This window comes from Pseudophryne corroboree, chromosome 4, assembly GCF_028390025.1.
Source record: "Pseudophryne corroboree isolate aPseCor3 chromosome 4, aPseCor3.hap2, whole genome shotgun sequence".
In the NCBI taxonomy this organism is placed as follows: Eukaryota; Metazoa; Chordata; class Amphibia; order Anura; family Myobatrachidae; genus Pseudophryne; species Pseudophryne corroboree.
Genome location: NC_086447.1, coordinates 230580107 through 230606352, shown reverse-complemented (window position 1 = coordinate 230606352; position 26246 = coordinate 230580107).

Below are 26246 nucleotides of genomic sequence, written 5' to 3'. Positions count from 1 at the left end.
TATGGATACTATTTGAAATCAGCTTAAAAGAAAGGCCAATGTGAAACAATGTATACTATAATAATAAGCAAACACAATATTGTATTCTAAGCTGTGGAATGTTATGACATCTTTGCATTTTCTTTCCTAAATCTGAATGGCAGATATTTCATTCAAGAAAGAGCAAGAATCACAGAGAACAGAATACCCAGAACATAATGAGCAAGATGAAATGTGCACCCTGCTTGGGAAAACTGCATCAGTTTCAACAGGAAATGTGGTACAAACACCTAGAGGCATGGAGGCAACAGGACCAAACATTCCACAGGAATCTATCCTTATGTTCTGCCCCTGTTTTGAACATTTTTTGTGTATAATTCTCTATACTCAGGGCCGTTTCTTGGGGCAGGCGAGCAGTGCAACCGCACTGGGCGCCCGCCCCGGCACTAACTGTGGCTCCCTGCTTCCCCCTCCTATTTCTCCCCTAGTCACCCGCTCGGGGGGCGGAGTTTAACGGAATGACGCGGTTGCGTCGTTACGTCACGACGCAACCCCGTCACTCCGTGAACCCCCCCCCGAGCGCAGTACAGAGGGGGATCCAAATTAGGAAGAGGGAAAGGCCGGCGCGAGGAGCGACTGGTGAGGCAGGCCGAAGAGCGGTAATCGCCTCTGTAAGTATTCTCTCTTTCGCTCTCTCTCTCAATGTGTAAAATGGGGACACCTGCGTAATGTGTGAAATGGGGACTCTTGCCTGCCGTAGTGTGGAGATTTAATGTATCAAGGGCATTGCGGTGTGTGGCATAATATGGTGCAGGGGGCATTACTGTGTGGGGCTTAATATGGTAGAATTTTTTTTCCTGTGGTGGTCGAGATCTGTTGGAGCAGGGTCAAAAACTGGATTGTGAGGTAGTCTTTTCAGACGAGGCCACACCCATTTAGATGAGGCCACGCCCCCTTGTCGGGTGCGCGCGCAAGTTTTTTTTGTTATCTAGGCGTGTGTGGGGGGGGGCACATTTTTTTATGTCATGGGGGGGGCGCATTTTTAAATCTCGCACTGGGAGCCAAATTGGCTAGAATCAGCCCTGTCTATACTGTACCTTCTCCTTCCAGAAGCAAGCTGCGCTTTAGCAACAAATGCATGAATGTTACCCTAATAAAGTCATTAGTGAGTTGAGGAGAGAGAGAGAGAGAGAGAGAGAGAGAGAGAGAGAGAGAGAGAGAGAATAACTCTGCATCAGAATTCTTTAGTACTGGCTAGAAGAGTGTAGTATCAGACCTAGGTGCATATGCTAAGTCACCTCTCATGCTACTGCTTTGACTGTGACTGTGGATCCTCATACCCATGGCTTTTGCTTTCTCCACTGTAACTCTGCTGCTTTTAGAGAAAGCACGACAGGCAGAAGAAACAATGAAACTATTTCTGCTCTCTTATAAACTGGTGCCAGAAAATGACATCAGAGCATTAAAAGAAATATGTTGAAAGATACACGCAGACATTCTATGCCAGCAAATAGTAAAATGTAACAATTTATGTGATAGAAAATAAAACAAATATGGATAAAACAAGTTGAGTATGAATTAATAACTATAATCCTTGAAAGTATACTTTGTTTCCACTGACTTGATTTAATGTTCCAAGCTGAGTCGCATATTTCTATACTTTCAAAATCCAATAGAAAAGTTTGGATAGGTGCCATTTAATGAGGGCTAGCATTTTTATTAATATATCTACAAAGAGGTGATCTGTCTAAAAGAAGGTAACAGCTGACACAGGTCAAATCATTAATCTACTGTACTACTGCTTCTGCCAGTGCCGTAACTAGGTGAGTGCGCTGTGTGCATTGCACACAGCGCACTTGTGATAGGAGCGCATCAGATGCGCCTTGTCCCCGATTGGCTGTCCTACCCTGGGAGTGTGGCAGTGACGTACTGAGCACAAGGTGCCATGCTGCAGCTCCAACCCCGGCTGCTCCGTTGCAAGGCAAAGTCTCCTCCTCCACTCCTCAGACTGCCCTGGTTGTCTAGTATTTTACGCAGCTATAGCCGCGGCTGCTACAGTATCTGACCGTGACTGTCGGCTGCAGCCACAGTCACATGATCTTTACACAGCGGGACCGGATTTACAGCCTGAGCGGCCATTGCTGTGACAGGAGAAGACCCAGTCCTGGGATGAGCTTGGAGCCAGAGTTGGGGTGGAGGAAGAAGCGGCTGCTGCTTTTGCTGCTGCTCCAGCGCTCTGGGTCTGCCTGTGGTACTGCTTATCACACACTACTACAAGAAGGAAGGTGAGGCCTGGGGCACAGTGTAATTGGTGATCTCATGTACTCTGCTGCCTAATGTGTGAAAAAAAAAAAAAAGGGTGACTGTGCTGCCGTAATGTGTAAAAAGGGTGACTGTGCTGACGTAATGTGTAAAATGGGACTCTACTTAGAGAAATGTGAAAAATGGGGCTCTACCTGGCGTAATGCGTGTAAGTGACACTACTGTGTGGTATAATTTGAATAATATTGGAGACTTCTGTACAGCGTAATATGTATTGATATTATTTTGGGTCCATTCCCCATGAATCCATGCCCCTATATTCTTGGTGCGCACCTGTGGCGTGCACTGACCCTGTTTTGTATATATGGGGGAGGGGGGGGGGGCGCCAATGAGATTTCTTTCACACAGCGCTAAAATGTCTAGTTACGGCACTGGCTTCTGCAAGAGACTTTCAATCACCCAAAGCTCTTGCATTTACATCTACGGAATGAAGACTGGCTGGAAAAGTGGTAAGAGTATTCTTACCAATAACAGCCAGTATTGCTCAGTGGATCAAACTTTTATTCATACAGTTTCTATAGCTGCATAATATAAATAACCTCTAAGAATAATATGCACCCTTACTAAACACAGTAAAATAAAAATATATAAGTGACTATACCATTACATTGCCATCATGATTTTATGAGTTTCTCCTTGCTCTGTTGCCACTCCCTCAACACACACCACTTCCTCACCTCACCCCCAAAGAAAGCACAGCTCCAGCAGGGCTGCCATTCTAGCAAGCACCTCCCCTTCAGAATTTCACTGAAGCTTCCTACCAACTTTATTTCGATTTCCCTGCATGTCAAAATGCTGTGCCCACCATCTCTACCCTGGGCCTTGTGGATAGGACATTTGACCCCTAGGGTCCACCCAACCCCAGCAACACCTATGAGCAGGGGCGTATCTAGAGAGGAGGGAACCCGTGTGCAGTCTCCCGGCGTGGGCCCCCTCCTATCCCATCCCGTAGCCGGTAGCAGCGCTGTTATTGCTCTGTCTACGTGCTAAAGACTCTGGCACAGTGCCAGAGTCTTCAGAGCATGCGCAAATCTCCAAAAAAATGTGGCGGCATCCATTTTTTTTTAGATCTGTGCATGCGCTGTAGACTCTGGCACTGTGCCAGAGTCTTTAGTGCTTAGACAGAGCACTAACAGTTCTGCTGCGACTGCCGGCTACAGGACTCAGGAGAGGAGGGGACCCACACCCAGACACCAGAAAGGTAAGTATATAGAAGAAATTAGTGTAGTGTAGGCCCCCTCTGGACCCAGGGACCCATGTGCACTGCACACACTGCATCCATTATAGATAAGCCACTGCCTATGGGGTTTTCAGCCTTGGCCCCATTTTTAGGCCCTTATGCCCAGGGGCAGATTGGGATGAAAAACCAGCCCAGGAAATTTATGGAAGCAGCTCTAATGGTGGTGAGGAGGAGGTGGGGTCTGTTCAGGGGGGCAGGATTGTATACAATTGCGGCCTTATTTGCATCTTTTCCTGCAATTGTGGCCCTATAATTTTTTTTTTTAAGCGTCCTACCATGAGCAACACAAGAGGTAAAACATACCATGTAGCCATGTCAGCATTACTGGATGGCAGAGTTGCTGTACTGCACAGATGGAATAACTGAATGAATGAGGACAATGCAGTGTACTGAGTGCAGTGGACTGCCTGTCATGTGGGGAGTGGGGTCACATGACAACATTCAAAACAGGCCCCACAGACACATCGGCCTACCAGGAATCTTCCTAGGGAGCCCTATGGCCAATCTGCTCCTGCTTATATCCCTTTTTTCCTTCCCCTACCTTTCCTTACCTATTTTGGGTTGCCTCTCTTGCCCCCACCCACCAGATTCCAATCAGGTTCCAGCTGCCCTCAATCACTGCTGCAACAACACAGTGACTATACAGTACATGCGGTCTGTACATGAGTACATGGTCAAGAATGATACTAAGTAGGTCCTTGAGGCAACCTTGAGTGCTGGGGGATTGGTGAGGACAATTTTTATTTGTATAACAATTGGTTTAATAGCATGTTGAGTTTTGGTGCATGCTGAGCCTTATTCAGATGTGGTTGATGATGCAATTGCTGTTGCTAATTTTTTTGCTGTCCGCAATTGTGAGTATATGCTAAAATGGGCAGAAGCTAACCTGAGCATAGGGATGTCTACTGCTGCCTCCTCAATTCCTCCTGATGGTGTACAACTACAGATTGAGTCATGCCTCTGAAGACACACAGCTCTCCTGATATGCAGAGTACTCTTTCCAGTAGCAAATGAGATTGCAACTGTTACAATCACTATTACATTTCAATCAATGCGCATGCGCAGTGTGGCTCAGATGCATGCGCAGTATGAAAACATTGACCAACTCACGTTCTTCGGCTGCTTTTGCAACTGCATCTGCATTAGGCCTGCTATTTGAGATCTAGTCCTGTCTAGCACCTCAGTATTTTAAAATATATGCATATGATTCATGAAATGTATGTTAACACTTGGCAGGTTTTCAAGGAAGAGTTCTGAAATAGGATGGACTTGTGTCCATGTTTTTTCAGTCTGAAGAATGTGGAGGTCTATCCTGAAGTGGCCCAGAAAATGAAAGGACCTAGGGAAGTTGGACACCCAGAGAACAAGATGCTGAGGGCATTTGTGGATTATCCAGAGCTTCAGCCATTGTGCTTTGCCTCCCATCCTTGATTAATTTTGCTTTTTGGGACTTCATTCCAGTGATGCAATATTGTATAGAATAAAGTTGGCCATTATCAGCCAATGGATCAGGGGTAGAACTCCCAGGGGCAATGGAGATGCCTACCTCCAGGCTCCAAACACTGAAGGGGCAACTGAATGTATAGCAGCACCTGTGTAGTTCACAGTGGAATCCAAGTGTGATCACTGCTCTTCCAACGGAGCTCTGTGGAGCATCTGCTGCTGCGCAAAGTTAATCTGCTCTATCCCAGGAGCCCTGCTAACACCTGCAATAGAGAACAGAATGGCCTCTATCTTGTACCACTCAGCCTGTGCTGCAGTAATAGTGCACCTGCCTCTACTGCTGGACTGTGAGATGGGATCCGTTGGTGAATGCTGATTTTGCACGCTGCAGATGGCTGAATCTAGTGAGTCGGACCCTAATGCACTGGCCATTTCACACAGCATATCTGGAGTCCTGCCAATTCACTGTGGGCTCTGGGCTCTGTAGACCAGCTGTAAACACTAGCTATATAATTTTGTAAGCTGTATGTGTTTATACACACACAGACTAATACACATACACACACCATACCCTTTTTGTTTTTTGACAGGGGGAGGAGCGCCAAACTCCAACTTGCTTCCTGGCAACTGGAATGAACTTTCGTCCCAGCCATGGATTGCACGGTTTCTTGTGCATTTGTTTACAAAATATGTAGTTATTTCATACCTTGGTGCACATAGACCACTTATAATGTTTCTATGGCAGTGAGGTTAGCATAATGTAAGAGTTCCTATAGCTCATGATAAGACTGGATGACTTGTGTCTTGTGAGGTGGGGGTGTTACCAGTTGTTGATTGTTAAGAATCTAAGGCTGGTCTGTCTGCTTGAAACTGGAAAAGGTGATGCTACTTCCGGTTCAATGCTTCCTGGTGAGTTTTGTATGTTGCATCATCCCTTTGGGTAAAATTTTCTGTAGAAAAGTCAAGTGGACTACTGCTGGTGTCTCCATGTCATGTCATAATCAATTGTTCAGGGAGATCCATGGTTTGGTGGTCTTTTTTGGGACTGTAATGTCAGCAGTACTGGCCTTGCCCTCTAGTACCTAGTCCTTGAATGTAATTGTTTACTGATGCATGAACTTTATTTCATGCTCTGAATGTTCTGGACTTAGGGCCCAATTCAGCATGACTTGCAGATTCTGCTAAAAAGCAGAATCTGCGACCCTTTCTGTAGCATGCCGGGGGCTATCCAGCACAGGGCAAGGCTGCCCATCATACTTACTCCCGCCCCGCGGCTGCAACCACAATCCGATTGTGATGCAATTGCAATCGGATTGTGGTCACAGCAATTGTGGATGACCCACTGCAACCGCAGCTAGGCTGCAGTGGGTCATCAATGTGTGATGTGTGATGTGATGTGTGATGTCATGTCACATAGATGCCCGGACGACCACTCCCTCTCAACGTCGAAATGCCGCCCCCACAATACCCACCGCAATCACTCAAAGTGTGATCACATCTCTCTGGGATGCAATTGCACTCTGACTGCTAGCGCATGACTTGTGCGGCCGCAGCGCATGCACAGTTTTGAGAAAATCGCTTGTTTTTAATTTTCACAAAAATGCGATCCAGGCTGAATAACCCTCTTAGTGTGCAACTTCTTGGCTGCCCCAGAAACACCTCTGCCTGTCAGTCAGGCACAGGCATTCACAGTCAATGCAATGTGATTGCATTGGCCGGGCTGCGCAGGCGCAGGACGGGACCTGCGCATGCACATTGGCACCGGATGAGGTAAATTGCGGTCGTATCGCAATTGCGATGTGACCTGAGTGAAGCCCATTGTGATTTGGTGTAACAATTTTATCATGGTGCAGGCATTCCATAATCAGTTGACTTTCCCAATGGCATTGTACAGTGCATACAGAAAGTATTCACAGTGCTTCACATTTTCCACATTTTGTTATGTTACAGCCTTATTCCAAAATGGAATAAATTCATTTTTACCCTCAAAATTCTACACACAATACCCCATAATGACAACGTGAGATTTTTGCAAATTTATTACAAACAAAAACCTAAAAAAATCAAATGCACATAAGTATTCACAGCCTTTGCCATTTCCACTGATCATCCTTGAGATGTTCCTACAGCTTAATTGGAGTCCACCTGTGGTAACTTCAGTTGATTGGACATGATTTGGAAAGACACACAACTGTCTGTATAAGGTCCCACACCTGTCTATATGAGTTCCCAGTGCATGTTTGAGCACAACCCCAGCATGAAGTCAAAGGAATTGTCTGTAGACCACCGAGACAGGATTCTTTCGAGGCACAAATCTGGGGAAGGGTACAGAAAAATATCTGCTGCCTTGAAGGTCCCAATGAGCTCAGTGGCCTCCATCATCCATAAATGGAAGAATTTCTTAACCAATAGGACTCTTCCTAGAGCTGGTCGGCCATCTAAACTGAGCGATCAGGAGGAAGGGCCCTAGTCAGTGAGGTGACCAAGAACCCGATGGTCACTCTGTCAGAGCTACAGCATTCATCTGCGGAGAGAGGAGAACCTTCCAGAAGGACAACCATCTCTGCAGCAATCTACCAATCAGGCCTGTATGGTAGAGTGGCCAGATAGAAGCCACTCCTTAGTAAAAAGCATACGGCAGCCCACCTGGAATTTGCAAAATGCACCTGACGGACTCTCAGACCATAAGAAACAAAATTCTCTGGTCTGATGAGACAGAAATTTAACTCCTTGGTGTGAATGCCAGGCATCATGTTTGGAGGAAACCAGGCAGAGCTCATCACCAGGCCAATGCCATCCCTACAGTGAAGCATGGTGGTGGCAGCATCATGCTGTGGGGATGTTTTTCAGCATCATGCTGTGGGATGTTTTTCACTGGGAGACTAGTCAGGATAGAGGGAAAGATGAATACAGCAATGTACAAAGGCATCCTGGATGAAAACCTGCTCCATAGTGCTCTTGGCCTCAGACTGGGGCGATGGTTCATCTTTCAGCAGGACAATGACCCTAAGCACACAGCTAAGATATCAAAGGAGTGGCTTCAAGACAACTCTGTGAATGTCCTTGAATGGCCCAACCAGAGCCCAGACTTGAAACCGATTGAACATCTATGGAGAGATCTGAAAATGGCTGTGCACTGATGCTTCCCATCCAACCTGATGGAGCTTGAGAGGTGCTGCAAAGAGGAATGGGAGAAACTGCCCACAGATAGGTGTGCCAAGCTTGTGGCATTGTTTTCAAAAAGATTTGAGTCTGTAATTGCTGCCAAAGGTACATCAACAAAGTATTGAGCAAAGGCTTATGTACAATACTTATGTACATGTGATTTCTTAATTTTTTATTTTTAATAAATTTGCACACAAAAAAAAACTTTTTTCACATTGTCATTATGGGATATTTTGTGTAGAATTTTGAGGGAAAAAATGAATTTATTCCATTTTGGGATAAGGCTGTAACATATCAAAATGTGGAAAAAGTGAAGCGCTGTGAATACTTTCCAGATGTACTGTAGCTATTTATGCCATGTAGTACTCTGTCTCTAACAAAATCCTAGTTTTTGTGCTAGGAGTTTATAATAGCATAATTTATTTATTTATTGCCAGTTATTTATATAGCACACACATCTTCCGCAGCGCTTTACAGAGAATATTTGACCATTCACATCAGTCTCTGCCCCAGTGGATCTTATAATCTATATTTCCTACCACATGTATGTGCACACATATTCACACAATGGTTAATTTTGTTGTGATCCAATTAACTTACAAGTATATTTTTGGATTGGTGGGAGGAAACTGGAGTATCCATAAGAAACCTACGCAAGTACGGGGAGAATATACATACTCCACACAATTACAGCCTTGTTAGGAATCAAACCCATGACCTCAGTGCTGTGAGGCAATAATGCTGCTCATTACACTATCTGTATGCCTCACCATCTGTAATGCATCACAGCTGCATTATCTCAAAGTCACAGAAGCTGTTTCCAGGGCTTGGGCCTGGTGCTTGTCCCATGGGCTTATTGTGTCCCTCTTATGTCTGGCAGATTATCAGACCAGCATATAGGAGTTGGTTCCTAAGGCTCCAGGTTATTTTACCTTCAGGTCTTATTCAACTACTTGGAGAAATTGGAAGATGTATTTGGGACTGCCTGACCACGGAGGTGAGATTGTTCATTAATGCCTATTATAATTTGTCTGGGGTTGCTACAAGCACAGTCAACCCAAAACAGCCATTGCTCTTGCTTTTGTGGGCATTTTCTATATATTCTAAGTAGCACCTTAGAAAAATAAGTTTGCTTGTTTCACATCAATTTCAATGTTGAGTAAAATTTCCTAAACTGTTCTAGAGAACAATTATCCTCTTAATGCTATCCATTCGGGTATAGAAAGCACATTTCCCATTTCATCCTCTCATATATATTCTAAGTGGACATCTCTTTTTTCATTAAGCAATTGAGAAAATGTCATGTGTGTAATACACAATTAAAAGCTTATTGATACAGAGATGGACGCAATGCCATTGTTTTTACAAATGGCCAATGTTTTTCCTACTGAACATGTGTCTGATTCGCAAATAGAATGTGTTAAGACAGCAGTCATATTGTGGATTTGATGCAGGCAATGAGCAGTCACAGGGTAATAAACATTTGGGGGAGGTAAAAGAACAGTGGCAAATAAAATGCAGGTGAGTTGCAACCATTTCAGGGGCGTGTCACAACCAGCGACTTTGTCCTCGAATGCAGTGCTACTGGCCCCAGGGATTTATTTACCATAGGGTTGCTCAGTTGCCAATGCTGCATCTTTGAACACAAGTGGCAGATTTTAGACACTGTTAGTGGGCACACAAGACAGCAGTTGTGACATTTGCCTCCAGCAACTTCCCAAATCTGCTGAATACAAATATGTAGCAGCAATAAGATGTGCGTACCCCCTCCATATTAGGCCCACTGTTACTTTAAGAAAGCAGATTTAGACACTCAGGGCCTTTTTCAGTGCACTGTGTTCGCATGCAGCGGCCGTGTTCATCGGGTCTGCGCATGCACACTGCCCATAGTGCATGACCCGTCACCACGCGATCGCATACCGGCATTTAGTGGTCATGTTCCTGACAATGCAAGCATGTCCAGACAGTTTTCAGGGGTGGCTGCATGATTTCACACGCAGCCGCACTGAGACAAAAGATGGTGCCGTACCGCCTGTCAACACAGCCAGGGTCATCCTTTAATCGATGCATAGACAATTAAATTGCGAACGCATTGCGGCGCAACACACATACTGTGTGGCGTTGCCCTGTGCTGAGCAGCCCACAGCATGTGAGTAGATGGACACAGATCTTGCTGCTGAAGCTCTGCATCCGTCTCTGAATTGCCCCCATAGAGAAGTAAAAGAAAAAGAAAATAAGAAAATGAGTGAACAATTGAATAGAAAAGTAGAAAGCAAAATGCTGTTGTAAATTACTGTTACAAAAATACTGATATCTAGAGCTCTGTATGCATTCAATTGGCAATAGTAGGCATATGGCACAAACAACTACTGTGGGATGTACTGTAGCCAAAATGTTGCTAATTATAATGTTGGCATTCATAATGGTGACACCACAATATAGACAGTTATGATGTTGACATTGTAAAGATGTTGACAAAAAATGTGTCAGCATTCTCAGAATGTCGAAAGATGAAATATCAACATTGTCCGAATTTCAACATTATGGTTAGGCTGTGGGGGGTGTAGGGGGGTGGGGGTGTAGGGGTAGGGTTAGGCACTGGAGATGGTTAGGGATAGAGGAGAAATACCCAAATGCTGGAGGTTTGTAAGTCTGGCCCAGAAGTCACAGTCACAAGTCCCCATCTGAAGTCCATGAAAAAAAAAATAGCTACAAAAAATTGTGCACACTTACAAAAGCATAAACTAGGCCTAACTATGAAAAAAGCATCAATCAGTGTCAGCGGACTGTACACAATCATTAACGAGTTATGGCAACCATCATAATTATCAACTATTTGCATGTAGCACTGGGCTCCTCCTTTTATTTTTATTATTATTAATATTTATTTATTTTTTACCAGTTATTTATATAGCTCACACCTATTCAACAGCACTTTACAGAGAATATTTGCCCATTCAAATCTGTCCCTGCCCCAGTGGAGATTACAATCTATGGTTCCCTACCACACACACACACACATACTACTTAGGGTTAATTTTTTTCAGGAGCCAATTGACCTACCAGTATATTTTTGGTTTGTGGGAGGAAACCGGAGCACCCAGAGGAAACACACGCCAGTACGGGGAGAATATAAAAACTCCGCACAGTTAGGGCCGTGGTGGGAATCAAACCCACAACCTCAGTGCTTTGAGGCAGTAATGCTAACCATTACACCACCCGTAACTGCCCTTATTTGACTTTATTTATATGGTGCCACAAGGGATACACAGTGCTCAATTTCAGAGTGCATAAACAAATAAGCAAAAAAAGAACACAGTGACTCACAATTCAAGACAATATAGGACAAGTACAGGGTATGTAATGGGATGCATTCAAAATCCCGGTTGACGGGATCCCAGGGCTCAACATACCGGTGCCGGAATCCCGACCGCCAGGATACCGACACCTATTCTCCCTCATGGGGTGTCCACGACAGGTAGAATAAATGGATGGATAAGAAATAGCGTGTCGTGCATAGCGCGCCACTGTGCCTGCAGCATGGCTAGCACAGTGAGCATGTAAGGGGCTCTTTTGCACTCATCCAACTGCTGGCATTCCAGCGCCCGGCATCCCGCAGTCGGGATTCTGACCACCAGATTGATGGGCACCGGATTAGAGATACCAACCCATATAAACATATCTACGTCAGCAGATGACACTGAAATAAGTATCAGGGTAAAGAAAACTGGGGGATTTGGTGCTGTCGAAGGGAATAATGAAAAGGAGATAGGCTAAGTAAGAGATAGAAAAGTACATGAGGGAAGAGCACGCTGCTCGTGACAGTTTACATTCTAATCCTAGTAACCCTGGCCAGTGGGTACCTCTGTAAAATGTACCTGATGCAACCATTCTGTTTGGCATATTTGTCTCTGTAACTGAGAAAGTGGGTAGGGATATTAGCATGGAGCAGGAGGCTTCTCTTAATGTGATGTTTTGTCTCCCAAGTGAGAGTTTGTCCTGTTTTGTCTCTGTCTAATCACATATCAGTCAATAAGCATTAGCAATGCAGACTTCTTTGCAATTACCCTAGCATTGTCTCTCATGTTGCAGAGGTGGATTAAGTGGTACTCTAACTCCCCCTGGTGTTAGCTCCCAAGCATGGATGGGTCCACATACAGTACTTCTCAGGATGGCAATTCCAAGTTACAAACTCCTTTGTGGTGGATATCTTCAAGTTACCACATGAAATTTTCACATGCTTCATCTGTCATGCCTTAGAGCAGGGGTGGTGAAAAATTTTTCTACCAATGGCCATTTGGATATTTATAAAATCCTTCGGGGAGCCATACAAAAATTATCAACTTAAAAATTAGCCTGCCCCCAGTAGTTATGCCACCTGTAGTTATGCCCCCAGTAGATAAGACCCCTGTAGATATGTCCCATGTAGATATGCCCCCAGTAGGTTTTTTCCCTCTGTAGATATGCCTCAGTAGATACCCCCTAGTAGTGCCACGTGGAGGGGGTGACAATGCTGATGGGCTGTGTAGCATACAGGGCACTCTGCACCAGAGCTGTAAGTAGACATTTTGGCGCTCTTTGGCAGAAAGTGAATTGGTGCTCTCCTCCCATATTCCAAAGCATGGACATGGAGTGCCGAAGGAGCCACACTGTATGAGCCAAATTTACATTATCCCACACAGTATGAGCCAAATTCACATTACACCACACAGTATGAGCCAAATTCACATTACCCCACACAGTATGAGCCAAATTCACATTACCCCACACAGTATGAGCCAAATTCACATTATGCCACACAGTATGAGCCAAATTCACATTCGCCACAGAGTATGAGCCGAAATTCACATTGCGCCACACAGTATGAGCCAAATTCACATTACCCCACACAGTATGAGCCAAACTCACATTACCCCACACAGTATGTGCCAAATTCACATTGCACCACAGATTATGAGCCAAATTCACATTACACCAAACAGTATGAGCCAAATTCAGATTCGCCACGGAGTATGAGCCAAAATTCACATTGCACCACACAGTATGAGCTGAAATTCACATTATATCACACAGTATGAGCCAAATTCACATTACCCCACACAGTGTGACCCAAACTCACATTACCCCACACAGTGTGACCCAAACTCACATTACCCCACGTAGTATGAGACGAAATTCACATTAACCTACACATTGATGGCAGCATGGCTCAGCCTGGGTGCTGCAGTGATGTTCCTTCTAGCCATGATCACACCACCTTCCCCTCAACACTCATCCAGCCCTCTGCACTCAGGAGGACGAGAGGAATGAGGCTGAAGAGTAGGATGAGATGACAGGGGAGGCTCCCATTGCCCCTCCTCCTGCCCTTCATCCTCTATGCATCCCACCGCAGCACCAGACCCCCCCACACGCGATTGCCAGGTTACCCAGCACCCTCCTTTGTCCCCTCTATTGAATGCCGTCTCCCACCTCTCCTGCATTACTGTAAGTAACTATGCAGCTGCGGATACTGTGGCCGGGCTGAGCGGGCTGGGCAAAGTGTCTAAGTGTGTATACGGCCCGTGGCCCGGACGTTTTCCACCCCTGCTTTAGAGCAACAGGTCAAAAAATATCCTGGGCACTGGTGTCTACCCCCTGGATTTTTCCGTCACACACTCTGGTTTTAAGCAGTGCATTCAACACTGAACATTGGAAGAGGATGAGCTTGTTCCATACTTTGGTGTGGGTGCCAGTCTCCATGTGATGAACATGCCCCTTTATCCACAGCTGCTTCTGTCCTACTCATACAGTTTCTATCACTGCTAGCATGGATAACACAGGGCAATACAGGACTAGGAAGTGACAGTAGTCATATGGAGGCAATTTATGTATGTACATATGACATGTATGTATGCACTAGCAGTTGTGGTTGGAGGCACACGCTATCAGCCAAGGTATCCAGATGAAAGGTCGACAGTGTCTAGGTTGACATTCAATATGTTGACACCATATGGTCGACATTCATTAGGTTGACAGGTACAAAATGCTTTAAAGTCAACAGGTATAAAAGGTCAAAAAGGTCAAAATGACAATGGTTGAGACACAAATGGTCAACACAAGGTTTTTTTTTACATGTATTCCCAACTTTTGCTTACTTTACTAGCCACATGGACCACATTGCCTGAAGCGTGTTGAGTGTAGTAAACCCACACGGATACACGTTTACACTGATTGTGGTCACATATGACGAAACATACAAAATGACACCCAAAAAAACAAAAACAAAAACCCTTTGACCCTGTCGACCTTTTGTACCTGTCAACCTACTGTCCCTGCTGACCTTTTCTACCTGTCGACCTTGTCCACTGTCTACCTTTCTACCTGCCGACCTTTTGTCCCTGTTTACCTAATGCATGTTGAGAATATGGGGTCGACGGAAGGTAGTTTAGTGACCGGCGGTCAGGAGACCACCAGGCACAATACCGGCGCCGGAATACCACCCCCTTACAGTCCGGACAGTCGGCAAGCTGACTAACAGGGACTATTCCCACTCATGGGTGTCCACGACACCCATAGAATGGGACTATAACCAGTGGCGAGCCTGCAGCATGGCGAGCACAGCAAGCCCGCAAAGGGCTTTGTTGCGCTCACCCCTCCCCACCACGGGCATTTAAGAGCCGGGATCGCGGTGTCGGTATAGTGACTGCCAGTCACACATACCCAACCTGGGTTTGACCTAATGACTATCTACCTAGACACTGTACAGTAAATCAGAGACGTGGAACAGTGACTGCGCTGACTAGAAAAACAAGTAATATAAACATATAGGGTATGCTGCTAGTGCTTATGGAATAGGGGAAATCCCCAGTCCCCTGAGGAAGTAGCTATATGTAGAAAGTGTGTATTCCAGGGCAAAAACCTTTAAAAATTAATAATAAAGATTGTATAAACTAATAGTAGATAAAAATAGTTGTATTTGTTTCCAACAGATGGCTATCATCAAAATGTTACATAGTGCATTGACATGGAAAGAAGAAGAAAAAAGTGAAGGGACAGATAGGGAGAGAGGGAAGAGGATAGAAAGAGAGGAGGAGAAAAGAAAAAAATATGTAAAAAAAATTAATCAAAATATTTTTTTTAAAAATATTTGTCTTTGTTTGTGAAAGAATTTAATAAAAATGTATAATAATTGATAAACATTGAGGATCCTCTTGGATGCTTAACAAAAATTGTCCATCAAAAAAAGTTAGTGAAAACATACGTATGAAATTCCTAGATGTGAGTCGCAATCCCAATTGATAGTATCTTAATATTGACAGATTTTCATATAGTGAATTTCTAGAATTGAGTCACTTGTCCAAATTTGGTTAGCAATCAATATTGCATTTTGTACCTTGTCTCAGTCGACGAAGGGGTGTTTTGCCGGCAAAACTGGTTGTCCAAAGTCCTGGAACTTCCAAGCTCCTCTCACCAACGTCTCACCGTAAGGCTTCTTCAGGGTAATTTGAGGATGTACAGTAAATGTTCTATACCACACCCGTCAGTAAAAGGCCTGTATTAACAATTGCGTTGCAGTTGTCTCTGCCACTATTTCAAAATTTCAGGGTTATTTATAGACATTATAATTTCTAATCCTGCTGGTACTGATGAACTGTAGTATCAAAAGCTCAAACAAGTCTAATAATACCAATATTATTAACATTTAATTAATTTAATGTAGTGAAATGCACTTTCAATCATCATCCCCAACCCTTACTGTCAACATCTGTAAATATTGTAATTAACTTCTCTTCTAGTCCTTACAAACAGTCTGCATCCTATTTTTTATCTTCAGAATCAGAATGTTGCATTAGTTCTTTGAAATTAGGTAATCATTTACTTCTGCCTGACAATTTAAACCAGTGCACATATATAATGCTTTGTAGACCAAATCAAATGCTGCTGTTCTACTGTATGTGATTCTGGATTTGTGCAACCAGGGGCATTACATATATACCTGCATAACTGATTACACCTGATCTTCAGGTGCTGCTGCTAATCAGGGCCGGTGACAGGGGGAGTCAAACGGGACACCTGTACCGGGCACCAAGGATTAGAGGGGCCCCAAGGATAAACCGCTTAGGGAGTCATTCCGAGTTGATCGTAGCTGTGCTAAATTTAGCACAGCTACAATCAGGCACTCAGACATGCGAGGGGACGTCCAGCACAGGGCTAGTCTGCCCTGCATGTCAGTGACCCCCCCCGCAGAAGTGCAAAAGCATTGCACAGCGGCGATGCTTTTGCATTTGAGGAGTAACTCCCAGCCAGCGCAGCTCCTGCAGCTGGCTGGGAGGACCTCTTTGCTGCCCCTGGTCGCAGCGGTTGCATGTGACATCACGCAACCGCTGCAGACTGCCCCCCGCACGGTCCGGCCAAATGCCGACGTGCTGCCCCCTCCCGCCCAGCAACCGCCTCTACCTGTCAATCAGGCAGAGGTGATCGCTAAGGAACGATGGCCCTCGGCCGTCCGGCATGCACCGGCGCATGCACAGTTCCGACCCGATCGCTGCGCTGCGATAAACTGCAGCGAGCGATCGGGTCGGAATAACCCTCTACATCCCTGGAAGGTATGTAAGCTGTCTTGTCCAAATAGGGCAGCGAGCTGTAGACGGTGTGGGCGCAGCCGCAGAGTGACAGGATCCTCTCACACACAGTGACTGTGCTGTGTGAGGGTATGCCTGCTTTTCTGGGCCTAGCTTCATTGCAGGCAGTTACAGGACATAGCAGCAGCTCCACTGGCCAGGATTCCCGTGCCCTGTGCCAACCTCTTATGGTGGGATGTGAGGGTCACTTGGTACCTGCTGTGCCGTGTTCAGGTCTGGATACTGGGGAGTGCAAGGCAGGTGAGTCTGTCCCCGGGGTAAGGGAGGCTTGGTGAGGGGATACAGGGCTTTGGGATGGGGTGGGGGAGCTGGGAATGCAGTATGGAGTCATTGGGGAGAGACAGACTGTTGGATGTGTGTGGAGTAGGAGAGATATAATAATAATAATAATTTTATTTATATAGCGCTCTTTCTCCAACAGGACTCAATATACATATATATTAACAGACAAACATTCTCGTGAAAATCATACGTTTGTTTGGTACAATAAAAATTAAAATAAGTCCAAAAGACTGCAATGTTCGTATGATCAAATCTCATCCTTACGTTTTTTTAATTAGGAAGTTCTAGGAGTCAGAATTAACAATAAAAATCATAACAATAAAAATATATAATCTGAGGGGGCCACAGAGATATCACTGTACTGGGCCCAAGTTTTCTTTCGCTGGCCCTGCTGCTAATAAGGAAGAATGGCTCTTAAGGCCCGTACACACTGGCCGATATATCGGCCGTTCTCTTGAACGGCCAATATATTGCGGGTCCGTCGGCCAGTGTGTACGGCCGAAACGTCTGTGAACTCCGTCGTTCACAGACGTATCACGTCGGCCCCGCAGCACAGCCTTCGGCCAATATATCTACCGACATATTGGGGAGTCGCTGTGTGTGTACGGCGGTCTGCCGACCACCCGTACACATGCTGCGGCGGCCGGCGGTGATTGACAGCTGAACTGGGCGTGCCCAGTTCATGACGTCAGTCCCCGACGAATCGGACAGTGTGTATGCTCAACACACTGCCCGATCCGTCCATAGATATATCTGCAGATCACTTGATCTGCAGATATATCTTTCCAGTGTGTACCCACCTTTAAATATGTAATTGCCATTGCCATTATTTCTTAACAAGACTTGTTTGTGTCATGTCAGCATGGCTATTTCCTTTCACATTTACCACGACAACAATTTACCATCAAGCGGTTTGTCAAACCTTTCAATATTCATCCACTTTGTTTTAAAACAGCAACAGAAAGGATAGATAATCCAGGGTTGTTTAGCATGTATATTTGTTGCCATTTTAAATCCATTAGTCCAAGATGCCAATGAACATGAATTCTAGCCCCATGCCAGCCCGAGCTTAATTTTTTTGGTAAGCAAAATAGATTTTGGCATTTCTCCCATATTTTATAAAGGGACAGCGCACAACTTTGCCGCAAAAAAAGGGTGTGTTCTCACAAGGAAGGGTCGTGAGTATACAATATGATTATTATTATCATTATTTATTTTTATGGTGCCACAAGGGTTCTGCAGCACCTAAAAGAGTACATAAATAAGTAAAAACAAGAAAACAATGACTTACAATACGAGAACAATGTAGGACAAGTACAGTACATGGTATATAAACTATGTTGCATCAAGGGACAGGACACTGAAGTGAAATTGAGTGTTACGTGCAATTGCTCGGGGCATGGAGTAGATAATAGTCTAAAAGAGGAAAAAGCACATGAGGGAAGAGGGCCCTGCTCGTGAAAGTTTACATTATGAAGGGAAGGGGTAGACAAACAAGGAAACAGAAGGGGTAAAAGTGAGCATGTAACAAAAGGTTGCAATGAGAGTTGGCTGGGTTTGATGAAGAAATGGGTCTTTATTGTTGTTATTATTATTTATTTATATGGCACCACATGGGATCTGCAGCGCACAATTACAGAGTGCATAAACAAATAAGCAATAAACAAGAAAACAGTGACTTACAATTCAAGACAAAATACTGTAGGACAAGTATAGGGTATATAAACATAGCTGCGTTAGCAGACGTCACTGAAATAAGTATCAGGGCAGCAGGAAACTGATGGATTACGTGCTGTCGAAGGAAGTATTGAATAAAGGATAGGTTAATTAAGAGAAGGATAAGCACAAAAGGAAAGAGGGCCCTGATCGTAAAAACATATTCTAAAGGGGAGGGGTACACAGACTTGAGATAGTTTGAACAGTATCCCCAATTCTGACTATGCCAGACAATAGCACAACCACAATGCCCACAGTAGTTGTGCCCTTTACACATAATGCACATGGTAATGCTGCTTACACATACTGCCCACAGTAGTATTGCCCCTTGCACATAATGCCCACATTAGTAGTGCCACTGACACACACATTTTCCACAGTAGTTGTGATGCTTACACACAATGCCCACAGATTCTGTGCTCCTTACTAATAATTCCCACAGTAATTGTGTCCTTTGCCCATAATTCCCACAACAGTTGTGCCCCTTACACAGTACTCACAGTAGTTGTGCCCCTTACACAATGCTCACAGTAGTAGTGCCCCTTGCACATAATGATGACAGTAGTAGTGCTGCTTACATACTTAATACTCACATTAGTTGTGCTGCTTACTCAGAATGCCCACAGTAGTTGTGCCCCTTATAATAATGCCCACAGTAGTAATGCCCCTTACACAGTGCCCACAGTGGTAGTGTCCCTTACACAGTGCCCACAGAGGTAGTGCCCATTACACAATGTCCACAGCAGTAGTGCCCCTGCACAATGCCCACACTGGTAGCGCCCATTACACACTGCCCACAGTGGTAGTACCCCTTACACAATGCCCACAGTCTAGATACAACACTAAACTTACCTGAAGCCCTGCTCCTGCACCCGCTGTCATCCATCTGCTCCTCTTATTCGGCACTATGAAAAAGATGTCATGATGTTGTGACATTTCTCCCTACACACACTATGGGAGCCGGAAAGCGGAGCTCAGGAGTGAGCTCCAGCTTCCAGTCTCTGGTTGCAGGGAAAGAGTTGCCACTATGGAGCTGCATTTCAGCAGCACCCTCTACAGTGTAGTGCTCTACGTGGCTGAACCAGCCCTGGACCCATGACTACACGTATTTCTGCAATGACTGTTTTAAGTATAAATATAGCAGCAGACACCCTTTTTAGTAATATGTTTTTACCACACTTTAATAAATATACATTATTAATAAACAAATAAAAACATTTATACAAGAGCATGATGAAACAATGAGCAATGACTTTCCAATTTTGAACAATTAACACTAAAATAGTAGCAAGGACACACCATTGCTTAACATAATCAATAAATGTGTTCGCTACTTATAACTATTACTAGTGATACGCTATTACATTTTATACCACTACAATTTTGCATGTCTTTTAAATGGTCTACTATTACTGTAAAATTTGCAAGATATTTTGGCAAGCCTTCACTTAAAGTCTTAATGGTAATTTTTTTGTGGTAAAAGGTTATATAGTTGAGTATCCCTTATCCAAAATTAAAAATCACACATTTTTTGTTCCCCAACTGAGATAATGACATATATATGTTAGTGATGAGCAGGTTCGGTTCCTCGGAACTTCACCCATTTTACACGGTTCCGAGGCAGACTCGGATCCTCCCGCCTTGCTCGGTTAACCCGAGTGCGCACGAACGTCATCATCCCGCTGAGGGATTCTCGCAAGATTCGTATTCTATATAAGGAGCCGCGCGTCGCCGCCATTTTCACTCGTGCACTGGAGATGATAGGGTGAGGACGTGCAGCGTTCTCTCAGTTTCTGTGTTCTGTGTGCTGCAAATATCTGTGCTCAGTGTGCTGCAAATATCTGTGCTCAGTGTGCTGCAAATATCTGTGCTCAGTGTGCTTGCAAATATCTGTGCTCAGTGTGCTGAAAATATCTACGTTCTGTGCCTTAAAAACGCTCCATATCTGTGCTGCACTGTAGTATATAGCAGGAGGACAGTGCAGAATTTTGCAGACCAGTGACCACCAGTATTATATAGCAGTACGGTACAGTAGTCCACTGCTCTACCTACCTCTGTGTCGTCAAGTATACTATCCATCCATACCTGTGGTACATTTTAGTTGTGCGCAGTATATATAGTAGGAGGACAGTGCAGAATTTTCTGACCACCAGTATATAATATATAGCAGTACGGTACAGTAGGCCACTGCTCTACCTACCTCTGTGTCGTCAAGTATACTATCCATCCATACCTGTGGTGCATTTTAGTTGTGCGCAGTATATATAGTAGGAGGACAGTGCAGAATTTTGCTGACCACCAGTATATAATATATATAGCAGTACGGTACAGTAGGCCATTGCTATTGATATATTACTGGCATATAATTCCACACATTAAAAAATGGAGAACAAAAATGTGGAGGGTAAAATAGGGAAAGATCAAGATCCACTTCCACCTCTTGCTGAAGCTGCTGCCACTAGTCATGGCCGAGACGATGAAATGCCATCAACGTCGTCTGCCAAGGCCGATGCCCAATGTCATAGTAGAGAGCATGTAAAATCCAATAAACAAAAGTTCAGTAAAATGACCCAAAAATCAAAATTAAAAGCATCTGATGAGAAGCGTAAACTTGCCAATATGCCATTTACGACACGGAGTGGCAAGGAACGGCTGAGGCCCTGGCCTATGTTCATGGCTAGTGGTTCAGATTCACATGAAGATGGAACCACTCATCCTCTCGCTAGAAAACTGCAGTGCCACTCCTAGATGGGCCAGGTGTTTGTGTCGGCCTTTTGGGTCGCTTAGCTTAGTCATCCAGCAACCTCGGTGCAAATTTTAGGACTAAAAATAATATTGTGAGGTGTGAGGTGTTCAGAATAGACTGGAAATGAGTGGAAATTATGGTTATTGTGGTTAATAATACAATGGGATCAAAATGACCCCCAAATTCTATGATTTAAGCTGTTTTTGAGGTTTTTTTGTAAAAAAAACACCCAAATCCAAAACACACCAGAATCCGACAAAAAATGTTCAGGGAGGTTTTGCCAAAACGCATCTGAATCTAAAACACGGCAGCGGAATCAAATCCAAAACCAAAACACAAAACCCGTAAAATTTCCGGTGCACATCACTAATATATATGTATATTATATTATATATCTATATAATATATCTATATATACACATAATATATAATATATATGTCACTATCTCAGTAGGGGACCCAAAATGTGGGATTTTGAATTTTAGATAAGGGATACTCAACCCTGTATTTAGGTAGATTGTTTCAAACCCATCTTAAAAATGAAACACAGTGGAATAAAGTTAGGATTATACGGGAGTGTGACTTTATCAGGAACATTAAAATGGATGTTAGGTTATCATTCACTAATCTATAATCTAACAATAAATTACAACGTGAAAATAATGTTTTCTAACCTCTTTTCCTGGTAACAGTATATAAAAAGTAATGCAATTTATTATATAAACTTTTAGTTTTCGCGGGACCCGCATGGCCGGATGTAGTGTGCACATGGGCGCTCACACATGTGCGGCAGTCCCACGCTGCTGGCGGGTCCGACCGCAGCATGCTGCGGTTGGGCTTGACGGCAAGACAACGGGATTTCATACGGCTGTGTTGCATTGAAATCCTGTGTGTCACTGGCCGGATCCTGTCCTGTGACATCCCGCAGAACAGGATCCATGTGAACACAGAACCCCCCTCCCGGCCAAGCGGGTACCGTTCAGTGGGACTCACTTGGCCGCTATGTGTGGCCGTAGTCTTATACACAGAGGGGGAATATTCTAGAATAATTGTGGAGTAAACACCTAGAATATTTGCATGTCACACCTTTTAGAATGTTCCTGTATATTCTCATACGCACACATTATGGTTACTTAAATTCCTTATTAATTATGGGTAACCATTATCCAAAGAACTAGAGCTAATTCCAAAAAATGTCTTTGATTATTGAATTCAGCAACCCCAAATTACCCTAAATGTGTTCAAATATCTTTTTCAAACAAACTACTTTTAATTTTTTTGCAGAATCGTCAACAAAATATCTATGTGTTTTTTTCAATCTAGAGAAAAAGACACCTACATATTTATATGTTTTTTTATGTCTATGGTCTTCAATTAGAATCCACAAGACACTACCCTTTTCCAAAAAACACAATTTCCTAGGGTCAAAAGTAGGATGTTTGACTAGCACTTAAGAACTGTCTTTATATTGTTAAATTACCAGAGCATTAGTTAATTTTTTTTCCCCCAGACCTACAGAATTACCCCCTTGGGTGACTTTTTGCGAAAATATGAAGTAACAACTGCACTGATTATTATTCTTTCTATATTTACTGAAAAAAAACTCTTGCCCATTAGTAGAGTCACTCATTTTTAAAGTGTTTTATAATGGCATGTATACCAGTGGAAGCACCAATGCACTCAAGCAGCTTGTTTATATACAAAATGATCAGAGCATTTATAAATGTTTTTACCAAAACGATTTTTCCACCAAGGTCAGTGGTCATATCCAGAACAGAACACAGAAGCAGTTTATTTACAATTTGTAGCCTTTGAAAAATGCTTGCTGAACAATTGACAAGTTGTCAACAGTTTTCCTACTCCTAAAATGACACCACAGATTAAGCAATAATAATTGTAAATAACATCATTTTATAGGACTCTTGCTGTAGAAAGAAAACTGCATGACTATGGAATTTCATCACCACATCCATTCAAAGAGAAAGGAACAATCTTCAGCCAGCGGGGAGTTGATTTTTTCAACAACATTCCTCTCTGCAAAATAATAATAATAAAAAACAACCGCAAAAGTCATGGAAAAATAAATAGCGATGGGAAAAATAAGCCCAGTGAATAATGTGATTTAAATTTACTTCTTCATATACTGATTTATAAAGAAAGGTGAAGGTAATGTCTAAAAAACTTATCTTGAGGAACTGAAAAAGAAAAAAAAATCAATTCATTTTTAATTTCACAGCATAATAGCTTGATTAAAAAATTACACAATTCATTACATTAATTGCTAACAACAATTAACAGCTGTGTGCCCTTATTATCAAGTACATTGCGCCAATAAGAAGGACAAGTATAACACAAAATCATCAAGGTTTATAAGGCCTATAATAGCTAAAATTTAATAGAATATAATAGAATGTGATATTAAGAATTTATAATTAGTAAAGTGAACTAGTGCTCTGTTACTATAACCAAGAAAGAGAGTGGTCCACAAGCGCTGCAAATTTTATAAGGAGATCTTTTCACTCCACTGGAGTTTCCGGAAGTCTTATAACTCTCCACAGAATTCAAAGAAGAGAACAACACGACAGCATCAATGGGGACGATCAGGGACCTTTTAACTAACCTCAATAAAATGAGATGCATTCATCAAAAGTTTTCTTTAAATCGTCATACTTGTATCCTAAATCACAGGGATATAGCATAGTGTATTATATCCCATAGGAAAAGAAACTCATCTAGGGGATATGCCCTATGTTCCATGAAAGGTATCTTTATATGTGGTCCTCCACAATAACTCATGCCTCCCACAAGTGAAGTTCCACAGCGAGTTTAGGAATCTCCAAAAAAATTCATTTATTTTTACATAAAAAGTTAAATCCACATAAAAACAGAAACATAAAAACAAGATAAAAAACACAGTGGTAGAGATGTGCACCGGAAATTTTTCGGGTTTTGTGTTTTGGTTTTGGGTTCGGTTCCGCGGCCGTGTTTTGGGTTCGAACGCATTTTGGCAAAACCTCACCGAATTTTTTTTGTCGGATTCGGGTGTGTTTTGGATTCGGGTGTTTTTTTCAAAAAACCCTAAAAAACAGCTTAAATCATAGAATTTGGGGGTCATTTTGATCCCAAAGTATTATTAACCTCAATAACCATAATTTCCACTCATTTTCAGTCTATTCTGAACACCTCACACCTCACAATATTATTTTTAGTCCTAAAATTTGCACCGAGGTCGCTGGATGACTAAGCTCAGCGACCCAAGTGGCCGACACAAACACCTGGCCCATCTAGGAGTTGCACTGCAGTGTCACGCAGGATGGCCCTTCCAAAAAACACTCCCCAAACAGCACATGACGCAAAGAAAAAAAGAGGCGCAATGAGGTAGCTGTGTGACTAAGCTCAGCGACCCTAGTGGCCGACACAAACACCTGGCCCATCTAGGAGTGGCACTGCAGTGTCACGCAGGATGGCCCTTCCAAAAAACACTCCCCAAACAGCACATGACGCAAAGAAAAATTAAAGAAAAAAGAGGTGCAAGATGGAATTGTCCTTGGGCCCTCCCACCCACCCTTATGTTGTATAAACAGGACATGCACACTTTAACCAACCCATCATTTCAGTGACAGGGTCTGCCACACGACTGTGACTTAAATGACGGGTTGGTTTGGACCCCCACCAAAAAAGAAGCAATTAATCTCTCCTTGCACAAACTGGCTCTACAGAGGCAAGATGTCCACCTCATCATCATCCTATGATTCATCACCGTGTACATCCCCCTCCTCACAGATTATCAATTCGTCCCCACTGGAATCCACCATCACAGCTCCCTGTGTACTTTGTGGAGGCAATTGCTGCTGGTGAATGTCTCCATGGAGGAATTGATTATAATTCATTTTAATGAACATCATCTTCTCCACATTTTCTGGAAGTAACCTCGTACGCCGATTGCTGACAAGGTGAGCGGCGGCACTAAACACTCTTTCGGAGTACACACTTGTGGGAGGGCAACTTAGGTAGAATAAAGCCAGTTTGTGCAAGGGCCTCCAAATTGCCTCTTTTTCCTGCCAGTCTGACGTGCCTACTTGGATGCGGTCACTCATATAATCCTCCACCATTCTTTCAATGGGGAGAGAATCATATGCAGTGACAGTAGACGACATGTCCGTAATCGTTGGCAGGTCCTTCAGTCCGGACCAGATGTCAGCATCAGCAGTCGCTCCAGACTGCCCTGCATCACCGCCAGCGGGTGGGCTCGGAATTCTGAGCCTTTTCCTCGCACCCCCAGTTGCGGGAGAATGTGAAGGAGGAGATGTTGACAGGTCGCGTTCCGCTTGACTTGACAATTTTCTCACCAGCAGTTCTTTGAACCCCTGCAGACTTGTGTCTGCCGGAAAGAGAGATACAACGTAGGTTTTAAATCTAGGATCGAGCACGGTGGCCAAAATGTAGTGCTCTGATTTCAACAGATTGACCACCCGTGAATCCTTGTTAAGCGAATTAAGGGCTCCATCCACAAGTCCCACATGCCTAGCGGAATCGCTCTGTGTTAGCTCCTCCTTCAATGTCTCCAGCTTCTTCTGCAAAAGCCTGATGAGGGGAATGACCTGACTCAGGCTGGCAGTGTCTGAACTGACTTCACGTGTGGCAAGTTCAAAAGGTTGCAGAACCTTGCACAACGTTGAAATAATTTTCCACTGCGCTTGAGACAGGTGCATTCCACCTCCTATATCGTGCT